Source organism: Sorex fumeus, unplaced genomic scaffold, assembly GCF_029834395.1.
Source record: "Sorex fumeus unplaced genomic scaffold, SorFum_2.1 ptg000007l, whole genome shotgun sequence".
NCBI classification, from domain to species: Eukaryota; Metazoa; Chordata; class Mammalia; order Eulipotyphla; family Soricidae; genus Sorex; species Sorex fumeus.
This window is the reverse complement of record NW_026606064.1, coordinates 41,339,689-41,358,488: the sequence shown is the minus strand read 5'-3', so window position 1 is coordinate 41,358,488 and position 18,800 is coordinate 41,339,689. Positions and strand designations below refer to the sequence as shown.

At 41.9% G+C, this 18,800-nt stretch overlaps 1 pseudogene; it reads right to left on the bottom strand.

Annotated features, from left to right (window-relative positions):
• Window positions 1–13,593: 13,593 nt before the first annotated feature.
• Window positions 13,594–13,677, bottom strand: LOC130016888 (uncharacterized; annotated as a pseudogene).
• Between the last annotated feature and the right edge of the window lie 5,123 nt (window positions 13,678–18,800).

Sequence of the window (18,800 nt, the reverse complement as noted above, 5' to 3'; positions counted from 1 at the left end):
CCTTTTATATAATGATCTCTGGTATGTGGGAGTTCACAGCAAAGTATCAACAGAATTCCAGTGGTAACATAATAGGAGAGTTGATCTACACAATTGAAGCAGGGATGGGAGTTGGAAGGGAGGGGTGTTGTTGTTCTTGGGAAAGGGATGGGGTACACTGGTGATGGGTGTGGTGTTTGAATAACGTGTGTGATATACCATACTAAAAGCACTGTAAACTACAGGACCTCAATAAAAAAAATTCAAATAACCTTTTATTCGAGGTTTCTTTGGCCTTTAATATTTTATTTGTGAAAATACCATCAGATAATAAAACTGAAGAATATAACATATTTAAGGGTAGACCTTGAGGCCATTATGGTAATTGAAATATCAAGAAAAAAATAGGCATGATTTCACTTACATGTAGAATTAAAAAAAAATTTAATTGAATCACCATGAGACATGTAGAATTTTAAATGCTTAGAAAAGGTATCAGATTTGTGGTAATGGGTCAGGAATATGGGTCAGTGGTAAGATTTATCTTGCATGTGTGAGACACTGAGTTCCATCCAGAATAGAAAAAGTAGAAGGAGTGATCCCTGAGAGCAGAACCCTGAGCACAGAAGAGGAAAAAAGAAAAAAAGAAAGGAAGAAAAAGAAGGAAGGAAGAAAGGAAGGAAGGAAAGAAGGAAGGAAGGAAGGAAGGAAGCAAAGAAGGAAGGGAGGAAATGAGAGAAAGAAAAATTCAAGGAACATATTTTCATTAAGAGGTTTGGGATGGGAAAATGTGGTAGGCAGGATTGTATGAAGGTGATGAAAGGGTACAACTGTGTGATTATGAAGTAAATACTGGGGATGTAATGTAAAATATGACAGCTGCATAATATATGGGAGTTGTCAGAGTAGATCCTGCAAGTTCTCATCACAAAGAGAAAACTTCCCTTTTTTCAAACAAGATGAAATTAACTGAATTTATTGTGTTAATCTTTTTTCACAATACATAAGTACATAATCAAATCATGCTGCATACTTAAAACTTATAGTGATAAACTAGAAAATTTAAACATTTGAATAAGACATAATTTTTAAAAATATGACTACACAGACATTAAATTACAGTTAATTAAGAAGTACTTTACTAGAAGAAAAATGCTGTATTGGGTTAAGCATTGTATGTGAGAGATAAAAATTCCCAGCCCCACACCCTCACTTGAGCACTGCTGGGAACAGCCCTGATCACTAAACTGGGAGTAGCCTCTGACCACTGTTGGGTGTGGCTCCCAAATCCAAATACATATGTGTATATGTATATATAATGCTATATATATAATGTGTGTATTTATAATGCAAGCCTAAAGTTATTGCCATTTTCATAGCAATATTCATCTTTTCTTCCTTGTTCTTCTAAGTACCATATCTGGAAAAATTCAAAATGACAGCAAAAAAGATCAAATTAAGGAACGATGAGATAATGTTTGTATTAAAAAATTGAAGAATGCAAAGGAAAAATAAGAACTAAGGATGCAGGGTGATGGGGAGAAAGGCAAGTCTTTGACTTATGAAAAAATAAGTGTGATAAGAGATACTCAGTGAAACTTTGGGTCCCATCCTCCTGTTGTTCATTGATTTGCTCGAGCGGGCCCAGTAACGTCTCCATTTTTTTGAGACTTGTTACTGTGTTTGGTATATTGAATATGTCACGGGGTGCGGGCGAGATATTCTTGGTAGTTTGCCAGGCTCTCCGTGTGGGGCAGAGGAATCAAACCCAGCTCGGCCCGGCTGGCTGCGCGCAAGGCAAACGCCTTACCGTTGTGCTAAACATTAGTTTGAATATGTTGTTGTAAAGTATAATATAAAGCCCTCTTCAGTCTGAAAAAAATGCAATCAATTTTTTAATATTCTTGAGTGATTTGAAGTGTGGTGTATTATCGGTGGTGCCTGTTGTTATGTTGAGATTGGATTAGGTGAGAGAACAGAGTGACTGAGAAGTACTGGTAATTTTCCACTGCTAGTACTATCCAGTGGTCATTTAAAGACATGAGGTGAATATTTATAGAGAGCTAAAGATTGAAAAGGAGTCAGCTGAAGTCTGTGCTTGGCATGAGGAAGCCCTGAGTTTGATTCCCCAGCACTATGTGGTCCTCTGAGTACTGTGGGAAGCAACCCCAAAGCAGAGAGGGCATAGCTTCCAAGCATTTCTTGGTGAAAGTAAGAAAAGACAGAAGGAAGGATAGAAAATAGGAAAGAAGGAAGGAAGGAAGGAGGGAAGGAGGGAGGGAGGGAGGTACGGAGGGAGGGAGGGAGGTACGGAGGGAGGGAGGGAGGGAGGGTGGGACTTCAAAATGCAAATTATATTATATTGTTATTATGCTTTCCACAGTTTTCAGAATAAATCCCCAAATTCTTACCATGACTGTCAGAACTGGGGCATCTGTCCTTGCTAGACCTTCCAGACGTAAGTCCAGGGCCCAGGAGATAGATAAAAGAGCTGGAGTAGGGACCGACCGGAGCAATAGCACAGCAGGTAGGGCATTTGTCTTGCACATGGCCAACCTAGATTCGATCCCCAGCATCCCATATGTTCCCCGAGCACCGCCAGGAGTAAATCCTGAGTGCAGAGCCAGGAGTAACCCCTGAGCATCACCAGGTGTGATCCAAAAAGAAAAAAAAATGCTGGAGTAAATGCTTTGCATGTAGAAGGCCCTGATTTGATTTCTAGCACCACAGGAAGTAATCCTTAAGCACAGAACTGGGAGTAGCCCCTAAGTATCACTGAATGTGGACTAAAAACAACAAACAGAACAGTCATTCCTTCTCTCAGCAACTTTATTCCCAAACATACCTAGTCCAGCTTTCTCTGTTGCCTCTGCTTTTTCCTGTGTGTCAGATATAAGTAAAACAAACTCCTTTAGATTTTCAGTTTAGAGTGTACCTAGACCAGGCCTTCATAAAAGTTAAACATCTATTAGTGGAAGTCAAGGAAAAGATGATTAAAAAAAAGATGGTCACAGAATTAAAACCCTTACCAGTAAATAGGTGGAGTGGATTAATGTCTAAGAATAACTATAGGATACCCAGTAGGTATACAATGTTAGTGAAGTAGTTGGGGATGTGACAAGGACAGGGCTCAGGCCTTAAATATGTGCTTCTGTGGCAATTACCACTAAGAAGCCAATCAATTCCCACCTTTGACCTCCACCTCTGTCCCTTGGGGATCAGTGGTAGAGATTAAAATAAACAAATATATTAGGTGACACACAAATACAAGAACTATTAAAGACTCCAAGTGAGCTCACAGGCTAGCCATTTATTCTGATATAATATTGCGTGCACACCGAGCCCCCCTCCTTCCCACCTTAGAATCTCCCCACCTCATTCCAACATGTGAGCGATTTGGGTTGATCTGTTGTTAAGGACAGAGGCAGGCAGTGGAACTGTAAAGTGGAATGCATGCTTTACATGCAGGAAACCCAAGTTGTATCCTTGGCACCTCATAGTACCCTAAGCTTTGCTGGTGGTGACTCTGAAGCACCACTGGGTAAAGGTAAAGGTAAAGGCCCTCCTGTTGATCGTCGATTTGCTTGAGCGGGCCCAGTAATGTCTCCATTGGAGACTTTGTTGTTACTGTGTCTGGCATATCGAATACTCTCGGTAGCTTGCCGGGCTCTCCGAGAGGGGCGGAGGAATCGAACTCGGGTCGGCCATCTTGGCCGCTTGTAAGGCGAACGCCCTACCCGCTGTGCTATCGCTCCAGCCCTACTGGGAACGATCCCAAAACAACAGCAACAGATAAAAGTCTAAGACTTGAGCTCTGGTTCAGGAGTTAATCACTACCTTGCATTTATGAGTCCTTGAGTTCAATTCCTGGTACTACCCCAACCCAATGAAACAACACAACAAAACCATTTATGCCAGTACCCAAATCTCCCCCTGCCTCCATGGCAGAAAATTTCCCCCATACTCTCTCTCTACTTTTGGGCATTATGGTTTGCAATATAGATACTGAGAGGCTCTCACATTTGGTCCTTCTATTTTCAGCACATATACGACACATTTTATTTAAAATTATTTATTTATTTGTAAACAATCAGCCCAGATTATTGTGTAAGGATTTTTCTTTTAATGTTTGTTTTGGCTACCTCCAGCAGTGCTCAGGGTTAACTCCTGACTCTGCATTCAGGAATTACTCCTGATAGGGCTCAGGGGACCATATTGGATGCTGGGTATCAAACTGGAGTTGGTTGCATTTAAGGCAGCCACCCTACCTGCTGAACTCTTATTCTAGTCTCTTGAAACATTTTTTTATTATAATAATAGCAACGAAGCTATAAACATCTGGGGGCAGGGAAGATAGATGGATCAAAGGGCTTGAGTGCTATGCTTTGCATGCTGGAGCCTGGATCTGATTTCAGGCAATAGATATGCCCCAAGCATCACCAGGAGCAAGCCCTGAGCACTGTACTAGGAATAGCTCTCCAGCACCACTGGGTGTGGCCAGAAGCAAACAAACAGTTGTAAACATCCATGTACTTATAATTATATGAATTCATGACTTCTATAGCTATGTCTTTTTTTTTTATCTTGTATTCAACCCTTTTCCCTTTACTTTCATTCTTGATGTTGTTTTGATATGACTAGGGACTACACACACATGACTATTGGTGCTCACCAAAATTTGTATTACTTTACACGCACTGCTTTCATATGCTCACAGGGGTCACACTCTTTGTTGAGGCTCACAAGTTATGCTTAAGGTGCTCAATGGGGGTCTCTGAGGTGCAAACATATAGGTTGGACAGGAATAACATTTCCTGATCATGACAATTGAATATCGTTCTGAGTTGATGAGCTTTCTGGGGTGGGGTAGGAAGGGGAGGTGTCACCACCCCCTTTTTATTGTAATACATACCTGATTGTTGTGTGGCTAAAAATTGTGTGTGATACCAGAAATCACAGACAGGATCACTATCTTGACAAATATTCCATAATTACTTGTAAATCAGTTTCAAATGTAGAACCCAGACACCTTGAAGTTTAAGGCAGGCATTCTTTGTGAGGTCACAGCCCCTTTCATCTCATCCCATCCCTGAACCCACTATACAAGTTCTTCATATTTTCATGTGTATACATAAGCTTTAAGCTTCACATCCAAGCTTCTTCCATGACCTTACAATTTGTCAGCTTCAGACTAGATGTGTGTGTCCCTATCAAATGCAAGCTGGCCCTGGAGAATGAGATAAAACAAAAGGTCACATAGATCCTGATGTGAACCTGGGGCCATTCGCCAAGTTCAGTGTCCTTAATATCTGGATTATGATCAACAATTAAGGGTGTGAAATGTATGGGTCCATGAGGACCTGTTGTCTTCTTTTATCTTTGATTTTTGTCCAAATCTTGTTGTATTTAGGGCATATGCCTGGCTCTGTGCTAAGTGATCACTCCTGGCATTTCTCGGGGCAACAAATGTGGTGCCTTACCTGCTGTAGTATTTTAACCTTGTAGAATCTTCCTTACAATCACCCAGTGAGAGGGCTGTTTCAGATACAGGTCAGAAACTACAGTCTCTAGTTTATGGAGAGACCCCTCTTGCTCATGATTTTAATCGATAAAATTCCCTAAAGTGCGTTCCTGGTATATGGTCACAAGGTCAAATATCTTGATTGTGTGTTTTCCCAAGTACTCTTACAGCTGCATCTTTTAATCTTTTTATTTTATCAGAAGATTTCACTCTTTTTTTTTCTTAGTGCAATAAAATTCTGGATTATAGTTCTGTCACCATCTCATTTTCAGAAAGTAATATAATCCTAATGACTTAATGGTCATACATCCTGTCAAAAGGAAAAAAAAATTTACAAATAAATTTTTAAATTTAGTTAAAACCTGTAGAGGGCAGCTTAAATTCATTCCATGCAGGGGTTGAGCAGTAGAATGGTAAAAAATTAATTTACAAATAAATGTTTTAATTTATTTTAAAAAATAAATGGTTGGGGCTGGAGTGATAGCACTGGGTAGGGCGTTTGCCTTGTACACGGCTGACCCGGGTTCGATTCCCAGCATCCCATATGGTCCCCTGAGCACCGCCAGGGGTGATTTCTGAGTGCAGAGCCATGAGTAACCCCTGAGCATCGCCAGGTGTGACCCAAAAATAAAAAATAAAAAAAATTTTTTAAAATGGTAAAAAAAAATTACAAATAAATTTTTAAATTTATTTAAAACCTGTAGGGAGCAGCTTAAATTCATTCCATGCAGGGCTTGAGCAGTAGGATGGTAAAAAAAATGTATCAGGAGCAAGAATGCATCAGTAGCAAGAAAAGTGTATCAGTAGGCAAGAGAAAAGTGAGTTTATAAGAAAATACCTGGTGGAATAGACACAGTGGAAACCAGAGACATGTCTCCCTAGAACGCTTCCAGGAGTCTTTTATTGTATGCCATTTAGATGGGGAGTTTCTGCTTTCTCCAGATTTTGAAGAGTGGGCAGTGAGATCTATTAAGTGTTCTGAGCATAACTGATTGCTTTAAATAAATAGTTTTTCTTTTCAGCACATTAAGCATTTTAGATAGTCACATTTCTCAGGAATTGTTAGGTATCTCCTCACAGGACTTAGACTAGATCACTTCGAAACTCAGTTTAAAACATTTGCATTTATTTTGAACTGAATTTGCATTTTGTCAGTTTTTCTTAATAAAAAAGCAGTTTTTTTTTTTTTTTGGCTTTTTGGGTTATACCTGGCGATGCACAGGGGTTACTCCTGGCTCTGCACTCAGGAATTACCCCTGGTGGTGCTCAGGGGACCATATGGGATGCTGGGAATCGAACCCGGGTCGGCCGCGTGCAAGGCAAACGCCCTACCCGCTGTGCTATTGCTCCAGCCAATAAGAAAGCAGTTTGAACTGACAAATTATTAAGAAACATATTTCTGCTGAGGAAAGGAGAAGAAAGGAAAAGTGACTTCTGCAATTTTCTGTTCTTTCTGAAGTTCTACTTTCACAAAGAGATAAAAATCAAATATGCAACGGTGGTTTTAAAATGTTTGCTAGAACAATAAATAATAGCAATTGATGCCGACATTCCCCCTCCCCCCACCAAACCATAAAGATGTAGGCAGGAAAAAAAAAGCCTATATGTGCACAGCTTCTCAAGCATGTTAGAAGGGGACCACATACAATAATAAAGAAAAATTTAAATAACAGTAATTACTTTTATTTTAAGAAAACATTCCCATCTCCCCTCCCCCATATCAATAATAATTAACATGAGAAAATGGACTTCCTTACACATTTACTTTATACTTATTTGGAACAGCAAAAGTGTTCATCAATAATTTGACATTTCTGTTTATAGTTGTTTCATATTTTTTTTCCATTTTACAAAATCATTATCCAAGATTGCCAGAGAATGAAAACTATAGATTTTTGGCCAGAAAATTTTTTTCTGAAACTAATATTAAATCAAAGAAATAGAAAGGACAGCCAGAGAGATAGCTTAAAGGAATAAATGCATTCGTTTTATGTGTGTGAAGCCTGGGTTTGATTCCCAGCACCACAGTCTCCCAAACATGAGCGCCATTGGAAGTGACCCTGAGCACAAAGTTGAGTGTAAACTCTAAGCACACTGATTGTGTATTTTCCAAATTACTTTTCCAGCTGCATCTTCTAACACCCAAACAAACAAAAATCTATATAAAAGCTGAGCATGACACTAAATTCTTGGATCTAGTACATAAGAGTGAAATCTTGGAGAAGTTATTGTCATTCAGGTTCAGTATTTTCAGTATTTTCAGTTAACTTTGGGAACTACCAATCTAATCACTGGTATAATATCTTCATTGGTGTGAAGAATGAAATAAAAATTTTCTTTCATGGGCTGGAGCATTAGCACAGTGGGTAGGGCGTTTGCCTTGCACGCGGCCGACCTGGGTTCGATCCCCAGCATCCCATATGGTTCCCCAAGCACTGCCAGGAGTAATTCCTGAGTGAAGAGCCAGGAGTAACCTCTGTGTATCGCTGGGTGTGACCCAAAGAAGAAAAAACAAACAAACAAAACAAAACAAAACAAATTTTCTTCCAGTCTTCAAAGTTTTTCTATAAAAGAAATTTGCATCCAAATTCTCATTATTCTCAAAGAAGATACAGGGTACCACAAGTCTTTCAGGAAATTCTAATGCTTTTGATGGCTTCTTTTTCCTTTCTATTTCCAGAAGCTGTTGTCATTACTGTCATCATTGCAGCATCTATAGCCACTGGAGACTGAGGAGTCACATTACTTGCTGCTGGAGGGGTGACTTGGGGTGGGTATAGGTATGTGTGTGTGTACGTGTATGTGTGTGTCTGTGTCTGTGTGTGTGTGTACATGTATGTGTGTGTGTGTGTGTGTGTGTGTGTGTGTGTTTGTGCTGAATCTTCAAACCTAGAAGAATCTTCTCTTGCTTTTTTTCCTGCAGTCTTCTCTTGCTTAGTTACACTTGAAGGACCAGGTTCAGAAGATGTGGCTGTTTAAGCTTAAGCAATGGATACAGATGTGGGATCAGAGTGGGAGCCACAGCAAGGGAAGGGGCTGAAAAACCACAGCAGAGCTGTAGAAGAACTGTGCCAATGATGGCAAAACATTTGATTGCTGAAGTGTGGTGGTTGCTGATGTTGCCACTGCTTTGTGTTTTGTGTCCACTCCATTCTTCTCATCAAATTTTAGAGCAGTATTATCATTTGGGATTTTGCCTGCATAAAATAATTTTATTTATTTTTAATTTTTTATTATTTTTGCTTTTTGGGTGACACCTGGCAATGCTCAGGGGTTATTCCTGGCTCATGCACTCAGGAATCACTCCTGGTGGTACTCAGGGGACCATATGGGATGCTGGAATTTAAACCTGATAAAATATTTATATTTATTTATTTTTTCCTTTTGGGTCAAACCCAGCAATGCACAGGGGTTACTCCTGGCTCTACACTCAGGAGTTACCCCTGGCGCTGCTCAGGGGACCATATGGGATGCTGGGTATCGAACCCGGGTCGGCCACATGCAAGGCAAAAGCCCTACCCGCTGTGCTATTGCTTCAGCCCCGATAAAATAATTTAAAAATAAGGTTTGACCTGCAAGTGCTCTACCACTGAATCACAGCCTGGCTCCTCTCTGTGGATTTAGTCCTCTCTTTCCTTGTTTTCACAGTCTCATACAGGCACATGTAGATCTTGTTTGTGTGTGTGTGTGTATGTGTGTTATGGCCACACCTGCTGGTGTTCATGGGTTGCACCTGGTGTGGCCTAGCAGACTATATGGTGCTGGGATTGAGTACACGTCCTATACATGCAAGGTAACTCCTCTACCACTGCACACATTATCCCCAACCCCTGACCTCTACAGTCAAAATCCCACCTCTATTCCACTGTCTTTATTGTTTTAGTGAAGTAAATCATTTCACTTAAATTTATTCAGGTATATGTGGAGAAATGTGCAGAGAGAGAGAGAGAGAGAGATAGAGAGAGATGCTCAGGTAAGAATAAGATTATGATTATAAGATTCCTCCATATGGGAAATAGCTCCACTGAATCTTTTGTTTTTATTGTTATTCTTTTGGCTTTTGTGTCACACCCAAAATCCCTAGGCAATGCTTAAGGATTAGTTCTGACTCTACACTCAGGAATTACTCCTGGCAGTGCTTAGGGGACCATAATGGATGCCAGGGATCAAACCTGGCTTGGCTGTGTGAAAGGCAAATGTCCTTCCCATTGTACTATTGCTCTGGCCCCTCCAGTGAGTCGTATAGTACATTTCTTGGAGAAGTAAAGGTGAAAACTTAGATTTTAAAAAAAAAGGTAGCTTTCATTTATAACAGTCTTGTGAGACTCTTATTTATTTTTATTGGAGTCTAACTGTATTACAACTGTCTACCAGTAGTAGCTAATTGTTTACTTACTGTTTAATTTTTGTCAGGTGTTACTTAAGTCCATTACACACAATAACTTATCAAGTCTAATTAAGTTTATGATATAGGTGTTAATTTTAATACAAGTGAGGGTATTGAGGTTTAGAGAATGTTAAGTAACTATTGAAGTCACAGAGTAAGGGAGACATGATTCATTCACTTCACACATCCCAACTGACTGAATCCCAAGCCAGTGATAATGAGAGTGAAGGGGATCCAAAAGTGAAACTCCCAAATACACTGCTTAGGCATACAGATTATTTTGAGCTGAAGGCAATTGAAGCAGGAAGAGTTCTCTGTTCTTCCTTGCTCTGCCTACAAGTAGGACAACAGTGTCCCTTTGAGAAGATGGCAGACATGGAGTAGCATCACTAAGATAAATTTATATAAACATAACTCATTCAAATCACTCTTATCTTACTTTTTCACAATTCAAAGTCCAAACCCTTTCCCTTTGCTAAATCTATGTAATCATTAACTCTAATTACTTTTTTTAAAATATCTTCTGTGAACTTCAGTGTATGTAAATCATAATCTAAATTGTGTCCCTTTTCTCTGTTTACTCTGTTCAAGGTAATTTTCAGGCTTTCAGGGATAAAACATGAATATGGGGGGTTGAAGGAATAGTATCGTAGTTAGGACACTTGCCTTGCATATGGCTGATTCAGGTTTGATCCATAGCATCTCATATAGTCCCCCGAGAACTGCCAAGAGTGGTTGCAGAGCACGGAGTCACAAGTAAACTCTGAGCACAGGCAAGTGTGACTCCGAAACCAAAACTTAAAAAAACAAAAACAGGGGATATGGTGTTGCCAGCAGGTCAATCTGTACCTGTGAGGCGAGTGCATCAGTAGCCTGATGGCGCCTTCAGACTTCCAGATACCCCAAAATTGCTGCTGTGCCTTTGGCCAGACCCCAGAAACTTGGGGCAAAGTTTACCAAGAAAGTAAATGGCCAAAAGTTAGGTATGTGGGAGACACACCCACAAACCACCTCGGGCTCAGCTATATAATTGGAGGCATGACCTCTCTGGTTCCTGATTGAACTGCTTAATGGCCATGATCCCAGCGGCTTTTGGCAGAAATGCGTCTGGTCCCTGCAGTAGGTTACCGGTGCTGGGCCAACCCAGGTGGGAATAGGTTTCGTGCCTTGGCCTATTCCCCCTGGTGGCCCAGTGGCCGCCATCCTCCAGAGACCACTGGACAGTCAGGATTCAACCTGCACTGATGAGAAATGCAGGGCCTCAAGGGATGGGGATGGAGCCGGTCCTTTCCTGCCTGTCCCAACGAGACCCCAAGTCATCACCCACAAACGGCCTCTCTGGCTCCTGATCAAGCTGCTTAACAGCCATAATCCCAGAGACTCAGAAACAAATCTTGAAACCCAGCAGCTTTTGGCAGAAATGCATCCGGACCCCGAGTAGGTTACTGTCACCAGGCCACCCCAGGGGGAAAGGGTGTTGTCACTCCGCCTGCTCCCCCTTGGCAGCTCAGTGGCTGTCATCCTCCAGAGGCCATTGGACAGTCAGGCTTGGGCCTGCAGTGACGAAACTTGTTGGGCCTCACAGGATGGGGAGAGCCAGGCCTGTCCTCCCCACCCCAACAAGACCCCAAGTCATAGCCCACGAATGGCCTCTCTGGTTCCTGATCAAGCTGCTTAACGGCCATTATCCCAGAGACTCAGAAACAAATCTTGAAACCCAGCAGTTTTTGGCAGAAATGCATCCGGACCCCCCAGTAGATTACTGTTGCCGGGCCATCCCAGGGGGGAAAGGGTGCTGTCCCTCCGCCTGCTTCCCCTTGGCGGCTCAGTGGCCATCATCCTCCAGAGGCCATTGGACAGTCAGGCTTGGGTCTGCAGTGACGAAACTTGTTAGGCCTCACAGGATGGGGGTGGAGCTGGGCCTGTCCTCCCCACCCCAACGAGACCCTAAGACATCGCCCACAAACGGCCTCTCTGGCTCCTGATCAAGCTGCTCAACGGCCATGATCCCAGAGACTCAGGAGCAAATCTTGAAACCCAGTGGCTTTTGGCAGAAACCTCTCCAGATTTAAGTGTTAAAATTTCAGAATTTCAAAATCACATGGCCCTACTGCAGCTACGCGACATCATGTATTATTCATAACCAGCAATAGAACACAAATTGTCTACTGTTGCTTTTCAGCAGTAAAAATCTCAAATAATAATGGTGGGTCTTGTGTCTAAATATTGAATGTGATCAAAGTAGAGAGAGAGTAATATGGACATCATCTGCCCCACAGGTAGGGGGAGGGTGTGGGATGGGGGTATACTGGGGTTTTTGGTGGTGGAGAATGGGCACTGGTGAAGGTATGGGTGTTTCATTGTATGACCGAGACTTAGACCCGAAAGCTTTGTAACTGCTCTCATGGTGATTCAGTAAATAAAATTATAAAAAATGAAAAAAAAATGAGTAAAGAGAAAAGATTTTTTTGTTTTTTTTTTTTGAGGGGCCACACTTAGCAGTGCTTAAAGGTTACTATACATAGGAATCACTCCTGGTGGTGCTCAGGGAATCAGATGAGATGCCAGGGATTGAACCCAGTTGGCCGCATGCAAGGCAAAACTCTACCCAGTGTACTGCCTTCCTTAACTGCAAATTTATATGTTAATGATATGTGCAATGCATGAGAAATCAAGCAGTCATAATGCACATGTTCAACTTTAGACCTACCTCAGTCATACTATTTATGCCTAACCCTTGAGGTATATTCTTTCCCTGGATTAGCTGATTAAAAACTTTTGCCTCAAAACATCGTGCATGATTCTTGAGAGTTGCACAACTCAAGTTGTACAATTTAATAAATATCTCTACTATTATCTACAAAGTTTTGACCATTAATTATTTCTTCAGAAGAAATAAACAACAGAAGTACTGGGGGGACCCCATTCTACATCCCTTTTCTGGTATCATACTGCTGCTGAAACTAATTCCTTCAGGAAGACAAAGAACTTAATAGGAGTCTAGAGCGACTGCAACATACATTTTTTTTTTACTTTTTTGTTGAATCACTGTGAGATAGAACCTTACAGACATCTCATACTATTCATAGCAAGCAGTACAAAATAAATTACCTAGCATGTGCTTGTAGGGCAGGCTTAAGTAGTGGTGGAAAACTTCGAAATACTGATGGTGGGAAGGTGTAATGGTGGTGGGATTGGTCTTGAAATATTGAATGTAATCAATTATTATGAACAACTTTATAACTTTATAAAAAATAAAATTAAAAAGAGTCAATTATTTATATTATACATAGAGCTAGGATATAAATGATTAATAAAACATCTCCCAGAATATAAAATATCATTAAAAGAACTTTGTCTCAGACTAAAGTCATACAATCTCTTAACAACTGAGCAAAAGTATTACATCTTAAAATTTGGTTTCTTTTCTAGAAGAGATTTAGAGTTTCCCAAATGTATTCAGAAACCCAAATCTAATGAAATTAGTCTTAAAGAAAAAAGGAAAGGCAGGTCCTCCCCCAACAAGCCTGCTACAATACCTTTCCCTCTCTCAGGTTTCAACTGAAATTCTTTTTTCTGTGAGGGCTTCAGAAATGCCTCAGAAAGATATGAGTTGATAGATGACCAAAAATATTCTAGTTATTCATTGCTTTTCTTTTTTCTTTTTTGATCTGATCTAATGACATAAACTGGGATGATTTTTTTTGTTTGTTTGTTTTGCAGTTTTCAATTAGCGATAATCGCGCCTCAGATAAACCTCATTGGCTATGATACTGCCACGCACAAAGGGCTGGAGACTTTTAGAGTTGGAGTTGTGATTCTTAAGTTAAAACAAGGTTAGGCTAGCACAGTGGTAGGTCGTTTGCCTTTCGCGGAGCCAGCTCGGCCGAGCCAGGTTTGATTCCTCCTCCCCTCTCGGAGAGCCTGGCAAGAAGCTACTGAGAGTATCTTGCCCGCGTGCCAAAGCCTGGCAAGCTATATTCAATATGCCAAACACAGTAATAATAAGTCTCAAAATGGAGACGTTACTGGGCCTGCCCGAGCAAATTGATGAACAACGGGAGATCAGTGTTTGTTTTGTTTGCTTTGCAGTGCCAGCAATCACATTCAGACATCACACATGCAAGGTAAGTGCTCTACTAGTGTAAGGGCAAAACTGACGCCATGACAGGTAGCAGAAATCAGCAAAATCAGCTAGGCCTCAGGTTCAGTTAAGGGAACGAAAACAGTTTCAGTTTCCCAGCAATGAAACAATGTGCAACTGGCCAATCTGAACCCACTTGGGAAAGTTCTTGGGCCTGGCCAACCTGAATCCACCTGGCAAAGTTCCTGGGCTGAGCAAGTGGGTTCAATCAATCATTTCTCACAATGCCCCCAAAATAGCCTTTTGTTAACTCGGGCGATAGCACAGCGGTAGGGCATTTGCCTTGCACGCAGCCAACATGGCTGACCCGAGTTCGATTCCTCCGCCCCTCTCGGAGAGCCCGGCAAGCTACCGAGAGTCTCTCGCCTGCCCGGCAGAGCCTGGCAAGCTCCCCGTGACGTGTTCGATATGCCAGACACAGTAACAACAAAGTCTCCAATGGAGACGTTACTGGGCCCGCTCGAGCAAATCAATGATCAACGGGAGGGCCTTTACTTTTTTTACTTTTTAACCTTAATAGAATGAGTAGCATATGTAACCATAAACTGCTCGAGCGGGCCCAGTAAGGCCCTCCCGTTGTTCGTCGATTTGCTCGAGTGGGCCCAGTAACGTCTCCATTGGAGACTTTGTTGTTACTGTGTCTGGCATATCGAATATGTCACGGGGAGCTTGCCAGGCTCTGCCGGGCAGGCGAGAGACTCTCGGTAGCTTGCCGGGCTCTCCGAGAGGGGCGGAGGAATCGAACTCGGGTCGGCCATGTTGGCTGTGTGCAAGGCAAACGCCCTACCACTGTGCTATCGCTCCAGCCCGGAAACTATTGTTTAACTGTTGCCTTGATCACCATTACCCTAGACACTTGCCAAAACACCTTTGTTTAGTAACTAAGTAAGATTACTTTCTGAAACAATAAGGCATGTACTGCTTATGTAGGGCTGGAGCGATAGCATAGCGGGTAGGGCATTTGCTTTGCAAGTGGCCAACATGGCCGACCCGAGTTTGATTCCTCCGCCTCTCTCAGAGAGCCCGGCAAGCTACCGAGAGTATCTCACTTACAAGGCAAAGCTTGGCAAGCTCCCCATGACGTATCCGATATGCCAAACACAGTAACAACAAAGTCTCACAATGGAGACGTTACTGGGCCCGCTGGGGAAAATCTATGAACAAGGGGAGGACAGTGATAGTGACAGTGCTTATGTAATCCATTTGCTGCCTGAAGTCAGGGTCGCTACCAAGAGACCACTCTTTGGGTGAGATAGTTGACCCCAGTATGCACTGTAGTGCTGTCTTCCCATTGTTCATCGATTTGCTCAAGCGGGCACCAGTAGCATCTTCATTGTGAGACTTGTTGTTGCTGGTTTTGGCATATAGAATACAACACAGGGAGCTTGCCAGGCTCTGCTGTGCAAGTGGGATACTCTGAGTAGCTTGCCGGGCTCTCCGAGAGGGATGGAGGAATCGAACCTGGGTCAGCCGTGTGCAAGGCAAATGCCCTACCTGTTGTGCTATCACTCCAGCCCAGTATACTGGAATAAAACTCCTACTACTTTTGCATTGTTGTGCTCGCGTCTCTGTCCATCTCGCTGCTTGGGAACCCACAGTCCCAGGCTTAACACTACTGAGCCTACATATCTGTTTTTCTGTCAGTCATTTGAAAGTGTTTTGTGCATTGAAGTTTTCATTCATTAGTTAGGACATCTTCATTGTTTTCCAGCATGTTTGTTATCACACCTAAGTTAAGAGTACTCTCTGATATTCAAGGGTATCATTCCTGACGTTCCATTCGCTCTCAACAGAACGAACATCTTCGAATGCAACAGTAATATGTACCTAGGTCAAGAAGTAAACACGACGAATGACCTGGCACCTGAGTTGCACAGGAGGAAGAGAGCGGCTTGAAACGCCTTCAAGAGCCTCAAAGAAATAGCTAAAAGGACAAAAAACCTCCGGCTCCAGGCACATCTCTTTGATTCCACATTCTTCCTGCATTAACATATACCTCAGAGACCTGGGCCCTACAAAAACAGGATGACAATGCTATTTGGGTCTCCCAAAGAGGAACCGAAAGAGCTATGCTTGGAGTATCACACTTCACTCAAATGAGAGAAAGAATCCAGAGTTCCAACCTCCATCGATGGTCAAGAATCAGGGACGCTGTCTCGTTTGCCAAGGTGTCGAAAATCAGATGGACTGGACATGTTATGAGATTTGGAGGTGACAGCTGAACTAGAGCCATTACCAACTGGATTCTACGGGACGTCAAAAGATCGCGTAGCCACCCACCTACGAGATAGTCAGACTTCTTCATCAAGACACTGAACAAACAGTTTGAGGCTCTTCATGTTCCTAGAATGAGCAGATGCAATTGGGCTACACTAGCACGTGACAGAGATGAATGGAGATGTTACTGGCACCCGCTCGAGCAAATCAATGAGTAACAGGATGTCAAGTGATCAAGTGAAGTGATCAAGTGATCCAAGGGTGTGAGCAAAACAGGTTTAGTCTGGTGCTAACAGCCTGCGAATACATGCAGTAGTTGCCCCAAACATCTGCATGGTAATAAGGACAGACACAGAATGAGCCCTTTGATAAGTGGGATATAAAAAAAATCTAAGTAGGGGTATAACAAATGCCCAAAGGCAACAGAAATGGAGAACTAGTCTTTAGTTGGAAGCTTACCCAGAGAAGTGAACTGTGGGCAATGGGTAGGATGAAGGGACACTGGGACAGTGGTGGAGAGAATTGGACACTGGTGGAGAGTGAGGTGTTGGAATGTGTTATTCAAGAAATCCTATCATTAACACTACTGTAAACCATGGTGCCTAAAATAATAAAAAAAAAAATAAGTATTTTGTATTAGAAGGGGAGCAGGGACACATACATTTTTAGACCCATGGTTTTCAGGCTGAATATCAATAAATTCCATCAGAGAGATTCCCCAAGGCACATTATTTGGTTCAAACTGTTCTTATCTTGGGATTTTGGGAGAAGTACCTTGTAAGGGTAAATAAACTTAATGTTTTATTTATTTATTTTTATAAATTTTGAACTCAGCCCAATCTCCTCAGCTCTGTCTTGGCTTTGCTCAGAGAACAATATAAGGTGCTGGGGATTCAAACCTGGGTTGATGGGATACAAGATGAACACCTTAATCCTTGTATTATCTTTCTTGGGCCCTGTTGTCAAAACCTTTACAAGTTCAAAAGTAGGAAGGCTGGATTTCCAGAGGAGAGAATTGCATAGGAACCAAGGCATGATAAAAATGAGAGATGGTTCCAGAGAGATAGCTCAATGGGCTAAACACAGGAGGCTCAAGTTTGACTCTTGGCACAGACTGGTTTTCTATCACTGCAATAAATAACCCTCGGGCACTGATCTGGGAGTAGCTCTAAGCACAGTCCAGTTTGGCCCCAAACCAAACCAAAGACTCTGGACAATGCCAGTTCAAATGAAGAAGGTTGGACCTCTTCAAGAGAAAAAAATTTTTGAAAGAGGCTTTGGTAAGAGTGAAAGGAGACAGCAAAAGTTCTTTCCCTTGACATCGCTCTAACAGTGGATTCTTGTAACTGTCCTCTGGGTATCCTATATGGTCTCCTGAGCTCTGCCAGGAGTAATTCCTGAGTGCAGATTCAGGAGCAACCCCTGTAGTTTGGGTGTGCACAAGGGGAGCTATGTCAGCTAAGTCATTTCATGCTTGCTATATCATAAGCACCTGCACGTCTAGCTGGTAAAAGAAGTCTGACTTAACCCTTCAAGTTTCTTTCTGATGGCTTAATAATAACATAAATAAGGCAAGACAAATGAATAAGAAAAACTATTTTAATTATGTATGTATGGGAATCCCTCATTCAAATGTTTCAGAGCTCTTAAGCCATTTAGAGATTTTGCCATGAATTAGTGGCAGGGTGATGGTTAAAAGAGCTTCTTCACAAATCATTGAAATCATTCTGTATTTGTCTCTGGCTTACGTAGTTCAGCATGATATTATCTGTGGTGTACATAAAAATGAATGAGAAATGTATTGTAATAAAGGGGGGATGCCTAGATCACCCTTGGCCTCAAGGATAGAGAAAGAAAGAAATCAAAGAGGGAGGGGAGAAAAGGAAGTAATGGGAGAGCAGGGTTCAGGGCTTCAGCTATACTCTTGATGTGGGAGAATGGATAGCCATATATCCAAAACACAGACTAAACAACACTGAAAACATGAAATCTAAGATGCAATCAGAATATTTTCATGTGCCTGGTCAAGGAGACAAGTGGGGGCGAGGGGGTACAATGGTGTAGGAAAATTAATAATGGTGTGGGATTTGTATTGAAATGTTGTATGCCTAAAACTCAACTATCAATAATATTGTAAATCATGTTTCTTTAATTAGATAAAAAATATTTAAAAAAAATAAAAGATCTTTAGCCCTGGCCATTGAGAAGAGGTCGCCTTTCGGGGCAGCAATGTATCCCAGAGAACCAACAGTTGCTATGGTTACTTCAAGCCAGTGCTGGCATAGCACTGGAAAGAAAGCAGTGCTTCTGCCTCCTTGCTTAACTCACTTCAGCTGCCTGGGAAAATATCTGCATAGGACAGAACTGATAAAGTCCTGCCAGCCCCAGAAGTGGTCTTCAAGCTGTGCTTTAAGTCCACTTGTTCTGCATGGTGCAGGAACTGGTCCATACCACCTGAGTTCTTGGGGAGCTGTGATGTTCCAGGTCCTTGTATTTTCCTTACAAAAAAGAATTTCAGAAGGTGAAATAATGAAGCAAAATATTTTTATTGA